This window comes from Haliotis rufescens, unplaced genomic scaffold (assembly GCF_023055435.1).
Source record: "Haliotis rufescens isolate VD_foot unplaced genomic scaffold, xgHalRufe1.0.p SCAF_16, whole genome shotgun sequence".
Lineage (NCBI taxonomy): Eukaryota > Metazoa > Mollusca > Gastropoda > Lepetellida > Haliotidae > Haliotis > Haliotis rufescens.
The window spans coordinates 8701173-8715829 of NW_025963846.1; the positions used below are offsets into that span (position 1 = coordinate 8701173).

The 14657-nt window shown below is 40.6% G+C and overlaps 1 protein-coding gene across 3 annotated transcripts in view; it reads left to right on the plus strand.

Annotated features, from left to right (window-relative positions):
* Positions 1 to 14657, plus strand: part of LOC124134242 (ETS domain-containing protein Elk-3-like) — a 42543-nt gene that overhangs the window by 9214 nt on the left and 18672 nt on the right. The window contains exon 1 of one of the 3 annotated variants that reach the window (XM_046498974.2): positions 13831 to 14172. The exons of 1 other annotated variant lie outside the window; for it this stretch is intronic. The gene's annotated coding sequence lies outside the window, so the exon portion shown is untranslated. Of the gene's footprint in view, positions 1 to 13830; positions 14173 to 14310; positions 14515 to 14657 lie in introns of those variants that run through there. One more of the 3 variants, XM_046498967.2, reaches the window with a different exon arrangement.

Sequence of the window (14657 nt, forward strand, 5' to 3'; positions counted from 1 at the left end):
CCCGTAGAGTCCAAAGAGTACACATACAGTTTTTAAAGTTTTTTTAATTCATTTACATTTCTTTGTTGTAAGAAGCAAAAGTACGATGAAGCATGCTCAATTCAAAGTCTGACATGTGACTGACTTTAGATTAAGAAATAGAAAAGAAGGAGTAATTTGTGGATCGCAGGTGCCATGGTATGTAAATAGGATCACGATTGGCGAGCCTGAACTTGCATGTTGCTGCACCGTCAGGAAACGGTTAAGGTATCAAGAAGTGCATGAGATTCACGTTGGTTACACTACTAGGAATCATGGAAAACGCAGTGCAAATCGTGAAAGCATTATGGAAATCGTATGTTAGCCGGGGGAGTGTACCTGTCCCCGGAGCCGGAAGACGATGGCGGGTATTGCACCAGTAGGGATGTGATGACATGCGCTGTCACCTCTGTGATGTGTCGTGCCTTGCGCCACTTCCGGCACGTTACACCTGTTGACAAAGCATAAGTCAAACGTCTGATCGACTAATGTATGCTGTATATCTATATACCATTCGCGCATGCGTCAAAAGTTCATATGGCGTTTTTGTCCCTTTTCAATAAATGACATTGAGTTGACTATTTGCATACGATGACAAGGAGGTCTCGTTTATTTATACCTATTCACACCATGCTTAAGTGAATCAGATACATCGTTTTCTTGGTGGTCTGCCCAGTAACAATGCATCATTCATCAAGGTACACGTATAACGCTTGGAGAGGACGGTCTGAACTCGGCTTGCCCGGTAAGAATTCTCATGTTTTCCACAGCGTCCGCCCGGAGAGCGGAAGGTCCGGGGTTCGATCCCCAGCCGCGTCATACAAAAAGACGTTAAAAGATTGTTCTTGTTGTTACCCTGTCTGGCGCTCGGCATTAAGGGTTTAAAACAAGGACTGGTCGGCTCGGAGTCAGTATACTGTGTCTGAGTGGGGTATTCATGTTAAACTGCGTCATGGAATCTCAGTGAGCTAGCACTATAAATCGGCATCAGTCCGGACTAGTACAAGCATCCACACACACACACATACACGTGCATGCACGTCGCTATATAAGTGCAATAATCTTGGACGCGACGTTAAACCAAATTTCACCTCACCTCACCTAATGTTTTCCACAGTGCATGGAATATATATCCGGAATGCAAGTTTCTACGCTCCTTTTACTTTCTTCCAGACATTCGGAACAACCTCGGCTATTACTTTTAATGCCCTGGAAGAACACTCTAAATACCCTGTTAAACCATCATATATGCGCATGTTTGCTCAGAGTCAACTGACATTTACTTGAAACGAAAAGTCATACCTTTAGTACATATATACCACGAAGATATTACCAAATGTTTACATGTTATATATCAACATATTGGACATGTTTCATCGGAGAAGAATTTGCTTGTATTTCTGTAACCACGAAGTCATCCCCAATAGATCGATTTATCCGTATTTCGATCCAAAGGTGGGTGATACCGATATAAACCAAGAGTTCGAGTTAATATTTATCTCGTTCGTCTTATGTCGTCGAATAAGAATTTGAGGTTGGATAAAGAAAACAACCATTACTAGTTACATACATACATACTGACCATATTGTACAAGTCAACACAGGGAATTGAATCGGACATCATTTTGTCACTGATCCGACAAATTTGATTAATACATAATACCCAGTATATTTAGCGCCCATATATCGATGCTGTAGATGCAAATGTGTCTTGTTGTCCTGTATATTATAGGCATAAACTATTTAATTATTCCCCTACCAGTATGTAATTATTATGGATCTAAATATGTACACTTTCCCTGTACCTTATGGATACACGATTGAATACAGTATTATTCCTGCATCACTTCGGGCTTTCCTCCCACATTAAGCGGACACGCCGTGATATAACTGGAATACTGTTAAAAGCGGCGTTAAAACCAACTCACTCACTCACTATTATTCATTATAAATGTATTTACTTTACTCCACGTATTATGATAATCGGACAGTCTCTCATTCAACCCTATTCGGCAGACACTGACACAAGATAGCTTGATGCAGTAAATAATCTCCATCTGTCACTGGGGGCTAAGTCTGGGCTGTAGGGTGGGTGATTTAACTGTACAGCCCAGACTTAGCCCCCAGTGACTATTTCCTGTTCCGGCAACTGAAATCTGCCCTATGTGGAAGACACTTCCAGGATGACGAGGACATAAAGGCTGCCACAGAGGCGTGGTTAGAGGGCCAATCTGCGGATTACTCTTCTATAGATAAATACATATCCTTCTATAGATAAATACATATCCTTCTATAGATAAATACATATCCTTCTATAGATAAATACATATCCTTCTATAGATAAATACATATCCTTCTATAGATAAATACATATCCTTCTATAGTTAAATACATATCCTTCTATAGATAAATACATATCCTTCTATAGATAAACACATATCCTTCTATAGATAAATACATATCCTTCTATAGATAAATACATATCCTTCTATAGATAAATACATATCCTTCTATAGATAAATACATATCCTTCTATAGTTAAATACAAATCCTTCTATAGATAAATACATATTCTTATACAGCTTATATAGATAAATACATATTCTTCTATAGATAAATTCATATCTCGCCTATAGATAAATACATATTCTTCTATAGATAATACAGATTCTCCTATAGATAAATACATAATTCTTCTATAGCTATAGTCGTATATTTTACATTGACAGTATCCTATTCCTCTGTAGATAGTATCATATTATTCATAGACATTTCATATTCTTCTGTAGACAGCATCGTCGTCTGCTACTGGTAATCCAGGATAAAGTAGGACGAGTTCTATGGATGAACAACTTCTTTATTACAATTAGTGCGACGTTTCGATGTAGATCCTAACACCTTTATCAAGCAAGTGATTTGCTTTGTATTTCTGTAACCATCACTTGCTTGATAAAGGTGTTAGGATCAACACCGAAACGTCGCACTAATTGTAATAAAGAAGTTGTTCATCCATAGAACTCGTCTTACTTCATCACACCAACTTCTAAATGCCACTCTAAGAAATCCAGGATAAGTTGAACCAACTCACAAAACGCGTGTTAGACAAACAGAATTTGAGCAAATGTATTTGGTTTTCTTACAGGTTGAGAGGTAGCACGTGTATGGTGTGCACGTGCAGGTCATGACGCATCTTCCCGAGGCAAAGGGGTTAATTGACTTTATAAAAGTCCAGTGTCCAGTTAACACCTTTGCCGCGGGAAGATGGTCATGACGCTGAAACTAACTACGTTACCGTGGAAACTCGTGTTGCTCATAATGCTATTTAGAGGTGAATGTGACAAGTCGATAACAGAATTCTCTAAAACTAATTTTGAAAGAAGTTAATAACAAACAAATAAACATGTAAAAGCTGGGTAAGCATGACCAAATCATGCATTGTCACGATACTTCTCAATTGTTGTTATCTATGCAAATTTGCCGTCACCGTTTAGACAGTCATTGGGTACCTGCCATCAGCACGTACTGTTATTTGCTATTGGACAAGCCACAAGACCTAGTTGTTAGCCGAGACAGGACACGCACCATCGTACTACTTGTCGCGGACCACCCGCTACCCCTTTCTCCCCATTGGTGTCCGCCAGTGGGGGGACCTAATAAATAGTCACATGGGGCTTATTATCAGATCACAGCTCACTATATCCTGGCTAACCAGTAGATACACTTATATTCTTACATACACAGTATCATATTCTTCCACAGACAGTATCATATTCCACTGATCGTATCGTATTATCGCAATATCGGCATATTTGCCTATAGGTAGCATCAGATTCTTCCTGAGAATCTAAATCTTCTTTTGACATTGTCATATTCTTCGATTGATATAATTAAAATGTTTTCTATCGGCATTACCCTCTTAATCTGTAGATACTATCATATTATTTTGTATGTATTATGCTATTCTGATATAGAGGATATTTATGATTAGTCAGAATTGCATGTCGTATCTAACCAAGTGTCAAAGCCTATAATCATAGACGTGGCATTTGGATAAGAAACACGGATGCAACTAGAATAGTATACAAAACACTCCATTCCAGTGATGAGTATCGGTAATGTATTGTACAAAGATAGACGGATCACATACTCCATACAGGGCCAGTCGGGGACAGAAGAGAGAAGGAAACTGGCGGACATTTTACAACTGAAATATTCATGATACATTGCTTTGATGTTCATTACTTGGGAAATTCAGTGGGTGACCATATTGCTTCTCCATGTACAACGCATGCTTGTTTGATGTGTAACGCCACCCTTAGCAATGTTCCAGCTATATGACAGCGGTCTGTACATATTTGAGTATGGACCAGACAATCCAGTGACTGACATCATGGGCATCCGTCCGCGCAATTGGGATACGATGATATGCATCAACCAAGTCAGCAAGTATGACCACCAGAACCCGTTAGTCGCCTCTTACGACGTTTTGTAATACCCTCATCTTATGTGTTTACTTCTATACATATATAGTACCGTATCCAATGATGTTCAATGCATGTCATCGTATCCCAATAGCGTGGATCAATGCTCATGACATCAATCACTGGATTGTCTGGTCCAGACTCGATCATTTACAGACCCCCGTCATATAGCTGGAATATTGCTGAGTGCGGCGTTAAAAAATACAAATAAAAACAACAATGGTGTTCACAAGTGTGAGTGAGTGATTGTTTGATTGAGTGAGTGAGTATGGTTTTACGCCGCTCTTAGCAATATTACAGCACCAGAAATGGGACTCACACACTGCATCCATGGGGGAATCGAACGCGGGCCTTCGGCGTGACGAGCGAACTATATAACCACAAGGTTACCCAGTCGCCCCTCGTGTCTTGAGACTTATAGAACTAAAATGGAAGTTATGCAATATAGAACAAACCAATACATAGCAATGTTGATTCTTATACGTTTAGTTCCGCCCTTTTCCGTTAAATAAACTCGTAGTGGAGATGTGTCTAGATTGAATATAGTCTGCGTTTCAAATATTGAAAAAAAAACATCAAAGAAAACTTATTTGTATATCTTGTGGTTGATATTTTTCGAACGCATTGAAATCACCGAACGCATCAATTCAATGACCAATTTTTCTTTATCAAGAATACGAACATTCAAATTTAACAATAGTCGCATGCATAACAAATTCATTCAAAGAGTGCGAAGCACCTCACCTGCATACCCGCCTACGCAGGTGACAACAGAGGTGTATATGAACAGAGTTCTAAAAAAACTACATAACAACCAAACAATCCTTCACCATCCAGTTATAAAGTGTAAGAGCAACAACAACCCTGTCAACGCTTCAAGCGCCCCGGGTGTAGCCACCGATCTAATGTGGTCCTGTCTTGTTGACCCGAGTTGGGCCGAGATTCACTCAGCCGTGAACACCACGAGGCGACTATTATATTCCAACAATAACTCAGTTGTGTCTTGCAACGCGTTCCGGAAAGAGAATTTTGCAAGTCACTTTCTTTTCTCATACCCTCGAAAAATGTTGAGATTCTAGAGGCGTAGAATTTCCCTATGAATAGGTGCTATCTGTAACATCTCAGCAGGGGATCCCGAGACCCACAAGCGGAAATAGTTTGACATAATAATATTCATAAATATCTCTTTACAAAATATGTACTTGTATTTATTTCAAAACATTTTGCAAGTCATGTTAATGTGATAGGTAATCACACATTTAAATGATATACCACTTGTCACGGTTGAGACGTCAGCTGCAGGCAATTTCTCAATGGAATAATCGTTTGATTTGTTTCCTTATTTAGTGAGTGATTGTGTGGATGTTGTTTCCTCATGTCGTGAGTGATTGAGTGGATGTTGTTTCCCTATTTAGTGAGTGATTGTGTGGATGTTGTTTCCCTATTTAGTGAGTGATTGTGTGGATGTTGTTTCCCCATATAGTGAGTGACTGTGTGGATGTTGTTTCCCTATTTAGTGAGTGATTGTGTGGATGTTGTTTCCCTATATAGTGAGTGATTGTGTGGATGTTGTTTCCCCATATAGTGAGTGACTGTGTGGATGTTGTTTCCCTATTTAGTGAGTGATTGTGTGGATGTTGTTTCCCTATTTAGTGAGTGATTGTGTGGAGGTTGTTTCCCCATATAGTGAGTGACTGTGTGGATGTTGTTTCCCCATATAGTGAGTGATTGTGTGGAGGTTGTTTCCCCATATAGTGAGTGATTGTGTGGATGTTGTTTCCCCATATAGTGAGTAATTGTGTGGCTGTTGTTTCTCCGTTTAGTGAGTGATTGTGTGGATGTTGTTTCCTCATATCGTGAGTGATTGTGTGGATGTTCTCTCCCCATATAGTGAGTGACTGTGTGGATGTTGTTTCCCCATATAGTGAGTGATTGTGTGGATGTTGTTTCCCCATATAGTGAGTGATTGTGTGGATGTTGTTTCCCCATATAGTGAGTGATTGTGTGGATGTTGTTTCCCCATATAGTGAGTGATTGTTTGGAGGTTGTTTCCCTATCTAGTGAGTGATTGTGTGGAGGTTGTTTCCCCATATAGTGAGTGATTGTGTGGATGTTGTTTCCCCATATAGTGAGTGATTGTGTGGATGTTGTTTCCCCATATAGTGAGTGATTGTGTGGATGTTGTTTCCCCATATAGTGAGTGATTGTGTGGATGTTGTTTCCCCATATAGTGAGTGATTGTGTGGATGTTGTTTCCCCATATAGTGAGTGATTGTGTGGATGTTGTTTCCCCATATAGTGAGTGATTATGTGGAGGTTGTTTCCCCATATAGTGAGTGACTGTGTGGAGGTTGTTTCCCCATATAGTGAGTGATTGTGTGGATGTTGTTTCCCCATATAGTGAGTGATTATGTGGATGTTGTTTCCCTGTCTAGTGAGTGACTGTGTGGAGGTTGTTTCCCCATATAGTGAGTGATTGTGTGGATGTTGTTTCCCCATATAGTGAGTGATTGTTGGGAGGTTGTTTCCCAATATAGTGAGTGATTGTGTGGGGGTTGTTTCCCCATATAGTGAGTGATTGTTTGGAGGTTGTTTCCCCATATAGTGAGTGATTGTGTGGGGGTTGTTTCCCCATATAGTGAGTGATTGTGTGGATGTTGTTTCCCCATATAGTGAGTGATTGTGTGGATGTTGTTTCCCCATATAGTGAGTGATTGTGTGGATGTTGTTTCCCCATATAGTGAGTGATTATGTGGAGGTTGTTTCCCCATATAGTGAGTGATTGTTTGGAGGTTGTTTCCCCATATAGTGAGTGATTGTGTGGATGTTGTTTCCCCATATAGTGAGTGATTGTTTGGAGGTTGTTTCCCCATATAGTGAGTGATTGTGTGGATGTTGTTTCCCTATTTAGTGAGTGATTGAGTGGATGTTGTTTCCCTATTTAGTGAGTGATTGTGTGGATGTTGTTTCCCCATATAGTGAGTGATTGTTTGGAGGTTGTTTCCCTATCTAGTGAGTGATTATGTGGATGTTGTTTCCCCATATAGTGAGTGACTGTGTGGAGGTTGTTTCCCTATTTAGTGAGTGATTAGGTTGATGTTGTTTCCCCATATAGTGAGTGATTGTGTGGAGATTGTTTCCCCATCTAGTGAGTGATTGTGTGGCTGTTCTTTCCCCATCTAGTGAGTCATTGTGTGGATATTGTTTCCCTATTTAGTGAGTGATTGTGTGGATGTTGTTTCCCCATCTAGTGAGTGATTGTGTGGCTGTTGTTTCCCCATATAGTGAGTGATTGTGTGGATGTTCTTTCCCTATTTAGTGAGTGATTGTGTGCATGTTGTTTCCCCATATAGTGAGTGATTGTGTGGATGTTCTTTCCCTATATCGTGAGTGATTGTGTGCATGTTGTGTCCCCATATAGTGAGTGATTGTGTGGATGTTGTTTCCCCATATAGTGAGTGATGTGTGGATGTTTTCACCCGATATAGTGAGTGATTGAGTGGATGTTGTTTCCCCATATAGTGAGTGATTGTGTGCATATTGTTTCCCCATATAGTGAATGATTGTGTGGAGGTTGTTTCCCTGTCTAGTGAGTGATTGTGTGCATGTTGTTTCCCCATATAGTGAGTGATTGTGTGGATGTTGTTTCCCCATATAGTGAGTGATTGTGTGGAGGTTGTTTCCACGTCTAGTGAGTGATTGTGTAGATGTTGTTTCCCCGTCTAGTGAGTGACTGTGTGGATGTTGTTTCCCTATTTAGTGAGTGATTGTGTGGATGTTGTTTCCACATATAGTGAGTGATTGTGTGGAGGTTGTTTCCCTATCTAGTGAGTGATTGTGTGGGGGTTGTTTCCCCATATAGTGAGTGATTGTTTGGAGGTTGTTTCCCCATATAGTGAGTGATTGTGTGGATGTTGTTTCCCCATATATTGAGTGACTGTTTGGAGGTTGTTTCCCCATATAGTGAGTGATTGTGTGGATGTTGTTTCCCCATATAGTGAGTGATTATGTGGAGGTTGTTTCCCCATATAGTGAGTGATTGTGTGGATGTTGTTTCCCCATATAGTGAGTGATTATGTGGAGGTTGTTTCCCCATCTAGTGAGTGATTGTTTGGAGGTTGTTTCCCCATATAGTGAGTGATTGTGTGGGTGTTGTTTCCCCATATAGTGAGTGATTGTTTGGAGGTTGTTTCCCCATATAGTGAGTGATTGTGTGGAGGTTGTTTCCCTATTTAGTGAGTGATTGAGTGGATGTTGTTTCCCTATTTAGTGAGTGATTGTGTGGATGTTGTTTCCCCATATAGTGAGTGATTGTTTGGAGGTTGTTTCCCTATCTAGTGAGTGATTATGTGGATGTTGTTTCCCCATATAGTGAGTGACTGTGTGGAGGTTGTTTCCCTATTTAGTGAGTGATTAGGTTGATGTTGTTTCCCCATATAGTGAGAGATTGTGTGGAGATTGTTTCCCCATCTAGTGAGTGATTGTGTGGCTGTTCTTCCCCATATAGTGAGTCATTGTGTGGATATTGTTTCCCTATTTAGTGAGTGATTGTGTGGATGTTGTTTCCCCATCTAGTGAGTGATTGTGTGGCTGCTGTTTCCCCATATAGTGAGTGATTGTGTGGATGTTGTTTCCCTATTTAGTGAGTGATTGTGTGCATGTTGTTTCCCCATATAGTGAGTGATTGTGTGGATGTTCTTTCCCTATATCGTGAGTGATTGTGTGCATGTTGTCTCCCCATATAGTGAGTGATTGTGTGGATGTTGTTTCCCCATATAGTGAGTGATGTGTGGATGTTGTCACCCGATATAGTGAGTGATTGAGTGGATGTTGTTTCCCCATATAGTGAGTGATTGTGTGCATATTGTTTCCCCATATAGTGAATGATTGTGTGGAGGTTGTTTCCCTGTCCAGTGAGTGATTGTGTGGATGTTGTTTCCCCATATAGTGAGTGATTGTGTGGAGGTTGTTTCCACGTCTAGTGAGTGATTGTGTAGATGTTGTTTCCCCGTCTAGTGAGTGACTGTGTGGATGTTGTTTCCCTATTTAGTGAGTGATTGTGTGGATGTTGTTTCCCCATCTAGTGAGTGATTGTGTGGCTGCTGTTTCCCCATATAGTGAGTGATTGTGTGGATGTTGTTTCCCTATTTAGTGAGTGATTGTGTGCATGTTGTTTCCCCATATAGTGAGTGATTGTGTGGATGTTCTTTCCCTATATCGTGAGTGATTGTGTGCATGTTGTCTCCCCATATAGTGAGTGATTGTGTGGATGTTGTTTCCCCATATAGTGAGTGATGTGTGGATGTTGTCACCTGATATAGTGAGTGATTGAGTGGATGTTGTTTCCCCATATAGTGAGTGATTGTGTGCATATTGTTTCCCCATATAGTGAATGATTGTGTGGAGGTTGTTTCCCTGTCTAGTGAGTGATTGTGTGGATGTTGTTTCCCCATATAGTGAGTGATTGTGTGGAGGTTGTTTCCACGTCTAGTGAGTGATTGTGTAGATGTTGTTTCCCCGTCTAGTGAGTGACTGTGTGGATGTTGTTTCCCTATTTAGTGAGTGATTGTGTGGATGTTGTTTCCCTATATAGTGAGTGATTGTGTGGAGGTTGTTTCCCCATCTAGTGAGTGATTGTGTAGATGTTGTTTCCCCGTCTAGTGAGTGATTGTGTGGATGTTGTTTCCCCGTCTAGTGAGTGACTGTGTGGATGTTGTTTCCCTATTTAGTGAGTGATTGTGTGGATGTTGTTTCCCTATATAGTGAGTGATTCTGTGGAGGTTGTTTCCCCATCTAGTGAGTGATTGTGTAGATGTTGTTTCCCCGTCTAGTGAGTGATTGTGTGGATGTTCTTTCCCTATATAGTGAGTGATTGTGTGGATATTGTTTCCCTATTTAGTGAGTGATTGTGTGGCTGTTGTTTCCTCATATCGTGAGTGATTGTGTGGATGTTGTTTCCCAATTTAGTGAGTGATTGTGTGGATGTTGTTTCCTCATATCGTGAGTGATTGTGTGGATGTTGTTTCCCCATCTAGTGAGTGATTGTGTGGAGGTTGTTTCCCTATTTAGTGAGTAATCGTGTGGATGTTGTTTCCCCATATAGTGAGTAATCGTGTGGATATTGTTTCCACATATAGTGAGTGATTGTGTGTATATTGTTTCCCAATTTAGTGAGTGACTGTGTGGATGATGTTTCCCCATATAGTGAGTGATTGAGTGGAGGTTGTTTCCCCATCTAGTGAGTAATTGTGTGGGTGTTGTTTCTCCGTTTAGTGAGTGATTGTGTGGATATTGTTATCTCATATCGTGAGTGATTGTGTGGATGTTGTTTCCTCATATCGTGAGTGATTGTGTGGATGTTGTTTCCCCATCTAGTGAGTGATTGTGTGGAGGTTGTTTCCCCATACAGTGAGTGATTGTGTGGATGTTGTTTCCACATATCGTGAGTGATGGTGTGGATGTTGTTTTCCTATTTAGTGAGTGATTGTGTTTATGTTGTTTCCCTATTTAGTTAGTAATCGTGTGGATGTTCTTTCCCTATGTAGTGAGTGATTGTGTGGATATTGTTTCCCTATTTAGTGAGTGATTGTGTGGATGTTGTTTCCCCATATAGTGAGTGATTGTGTGGATGTTGTTTCCCTATTTAGTGAGTGATTGTGTGGATGTTGTTTCCCCATATAGTGAGTGATTGTGTGGATGTTGTTTCTCCGTTTAGTGAGTGATTGTGTGCATGTTGTTTCCCCATATAGTGAGTGATTGTGTGGATGTTGTTTCCCCATATAGTGAGTGATTGTGTGGATGTTCTTTACCTATATAGTGAGTGATTGTGTGGATGTTGTTTCCCCGTCTAGTGAGTGATTGTGTGGATGTTGTTTCCCCGTCTAGTGAGTGATTGTGTGGATGTTGCTTCTCCGTCTAGTGAGTGATTGGGTGGATGTTGTTTCCCCGTCTAGTGAGTGATTGTGTGGATGTTGTTTCCCCGTCTAGTGAGTGATTGTGTGGATGTTGCTTCTCCGTCTAGTGAGTGATTGGGTGGATGTTGTTTCCCTATTTAGTGAGTGATTGGTTGGATGCTGTTTCCTCATCTAGTGAGTGATTGTGTGGATGTTGTTTCCCCGTCTAGTGAGTGATTGTGTGGATGTTGCTTCTCCGTCTAGTGAGTGATTGGGTGGATGTTGTTTCCCCGTCTAGTGAGTGATTGTGTGGATGTTGTTTCCCCGTCTAGTGAGTGATTGTGTGGATGTTGCTTCTCCGTCTAGTGAGTGATTGGGTGGATGTTGTTTCCCTATTTAATGAGTGATTGGGTGGATGTTGTTTCCCCGTCTAGTGAGTGATTGTGTGGATGTTGCTTCTCCGTCTAGTGAGTGATTGGGTGGATGTTGTTTCCCTATTTAATGAGTGATTGGGTGGATGTTGTTTCCCCGTCTAGTGAGTGATTGTGTGGATGTTGTTTACCTTGTAGCCAGTTCGATTTCATCTGTGTACCGGCGGTCTGTTAATATCTGAACCAGATAATCCAGTGACAGAAAACATGATTGCCGCTGCACTCACTCATTGTTTTTTCGTGATGTTTATTTGTTGTTCAACGCCGCACTTGTATAGATGTAGTTATATTTATGCGTAGACAGTACCATATTCTCCTGTAAGTGTGTTTGTTTGTTTGTTTAACGCCGCACTCAGCAAAATTTCAGCTATATGACGGCGGTCTGTAAGTAATCAAGTCTGGACCATCGATCATCTACGCAATTCGGATGGATGACATGCATCAACCAAGTCAGCGAGCTTGACCACCCGGTCCCGTTAGTCGCCCCCTCCGACAAGCATGGGTTGCTGAAGACCAATTCCAACCCGGATCTTCACGGGTCCACTCACACACTGACCAAGCATCGCGATATCTATCTTCATACATTTAAACAGTGTAGATGCTGACGTACACATCAAGTTTAGACTGACATCTCTGTCTCAGAAATGAACATATTTTTCAGAAAAAAAAAACAGTTCTTAAAATTATAGTTATAACATATAATAAAAAGAGACCAGAGTATTTTTAGATACTGCAGTAATCTAGACTTGTCAAACATTATATACTTCGGCTGTATTGGATATATTTGTTTCAGGGTCTGTATGGCAGACTAACATCAAGTGCTATCGTGTTAGTTACTCGAGTCATATTAATGAATCTGAACTCACGTCAAACCCATTCTTCATCTATGCACAAACAAGTTTCGACGACTAAATGGAAATGTTACACAAACACTCTGCACTATATCTATGCTTTAAATCAACACAGACATGAAATCTAACAGGTTTTGTTTACACGAGTAAGCTCGGCGACTGTACCCTTAGAAATGAACTATTTTTACACAGAATGGCCCTGGTTCTGGCATATATCCCGTCACATGAAAGATGTGTGTTTTGAAGTGCACTGGTGGAGAAATCAGGGGAATCAGGGACACCTCGTTAATCCGAACGGTGCTGTTCTCATTGATTGATTGTCCGGTTTAATAAATGTCCGGATTGACGTATCATGGGTATGGAGCAATGTCCCTTTGTATGTTTATACACCTATATGTAAATTGTAAACGCCCTGAATACGGGGGTTCTTTTCTAACGGGTTTTTACTGTACACAGGTGGATTTGATTTACGATTTGGCGAAGTGTCGTGGCGGCTAGGGGTATACTATATATAGGTCCGTATGTATCTACATGTACACTGGTGCTAAATATACACTATTTGTGGAGAAAACATGCCAGAAAACACAAATAGCACCATATGACAGAAACTCGGCGTGAAAGTATATTAAGAAATGAAAGCCAGAAATAAAATATTTCCATAGTAACGTCAGTGGCCGTGAAGACTCCAGGGAGTGTTTTGCCATGAATAGTTATAAATCAATTTTATGTTAATCTAATGTGATTTTATAATATCTCATAATTTATCATATATTTTTTTTACAGCATACCATAATACATTTTTTTCACAAAGCAGTTACATATTCAAACAATTGCATCGTTCAATTATCTCCGACTAAATTTGTCGCATCAAATAGTTTGATGACAATCTTTACTTTACCCAATTGTGATAAGTTGGTTATTCTTAAGCTAATGTGCCATATTCTAGTATACACTACATTCGTGGTTGCTTCTCTAACAGTTCTAGGTCCCGTTGACCCACAATCCCCGCCACACGATCGACCGCGGCAGTTTAACCACAAGACGACATATACTTGCCTGTACAATGATAGGCTGTTTCTTTGCCATATTAGGACGATTATGGACATATGACGTCACAGTGACGTCAGAAGGAGTTCCCATCGTAAATAATAGACTTCCGGGTGATTGTATATTCAATAGCCATGAATCACGCTGTGACATGCGAGGTATTCGGGAGTGGAGCCTAAAGATTGACCTCGCGTTCAAACGATTTTGGATTCGGGTCAGTGAGCTCCCGTAATTCGAGGATTTGAAACGAAGACGAGGATTTGTTGTCGGATAGATTGTGGTGAAACATTACGTCAGATACACGAAGGATACACGAATCCTGCCCCCGAGTTTAACACTGAAACTTGTGGAATGAGCGATCGATAATTAACTAACATCACAATCGGACTTAGATTTAGCTAGTTGGGCCCACAAGGAAAGAAACAGAGTCTAAACCAGACTTCGTCTCGAGGTGAGTAGGCGTTAAATTGTCCAAGTTCATGGTATAACGGGGAAGTAGGTCCCAGCGATGAGCGGGATACAAACATATTACAATCCCGTTGTAGATTCCACATCCGTTTTAAATCGCAGTCCGTTGTTCACATGTTCCCAGTCAACACAGACGAACCACCCACTCGCTTCCGGACGTGACTCATGTGAATAAGGCTCTTTACTACTCACTCGTGTCGCAACATGCTTCTCTAACCGGACTTTCACGCATATCTAGACTTAAAACAATTTATATGACCTCATACGCATGTGGGAAGTCAGTTCTTCCGACCGAAGTCCAACAAACACCTGTTGTCAGTGAACGGTAAGTCAGTGATATTTGACAGCCACGTAGTGTAGACATTGGTGTGTAATATACATTTAGATATGTATACACACTGTTACTGTTATAACGACATGACTACCCTGAAGGTACATCAGTCATATCGATTAACATAGTTAATACTT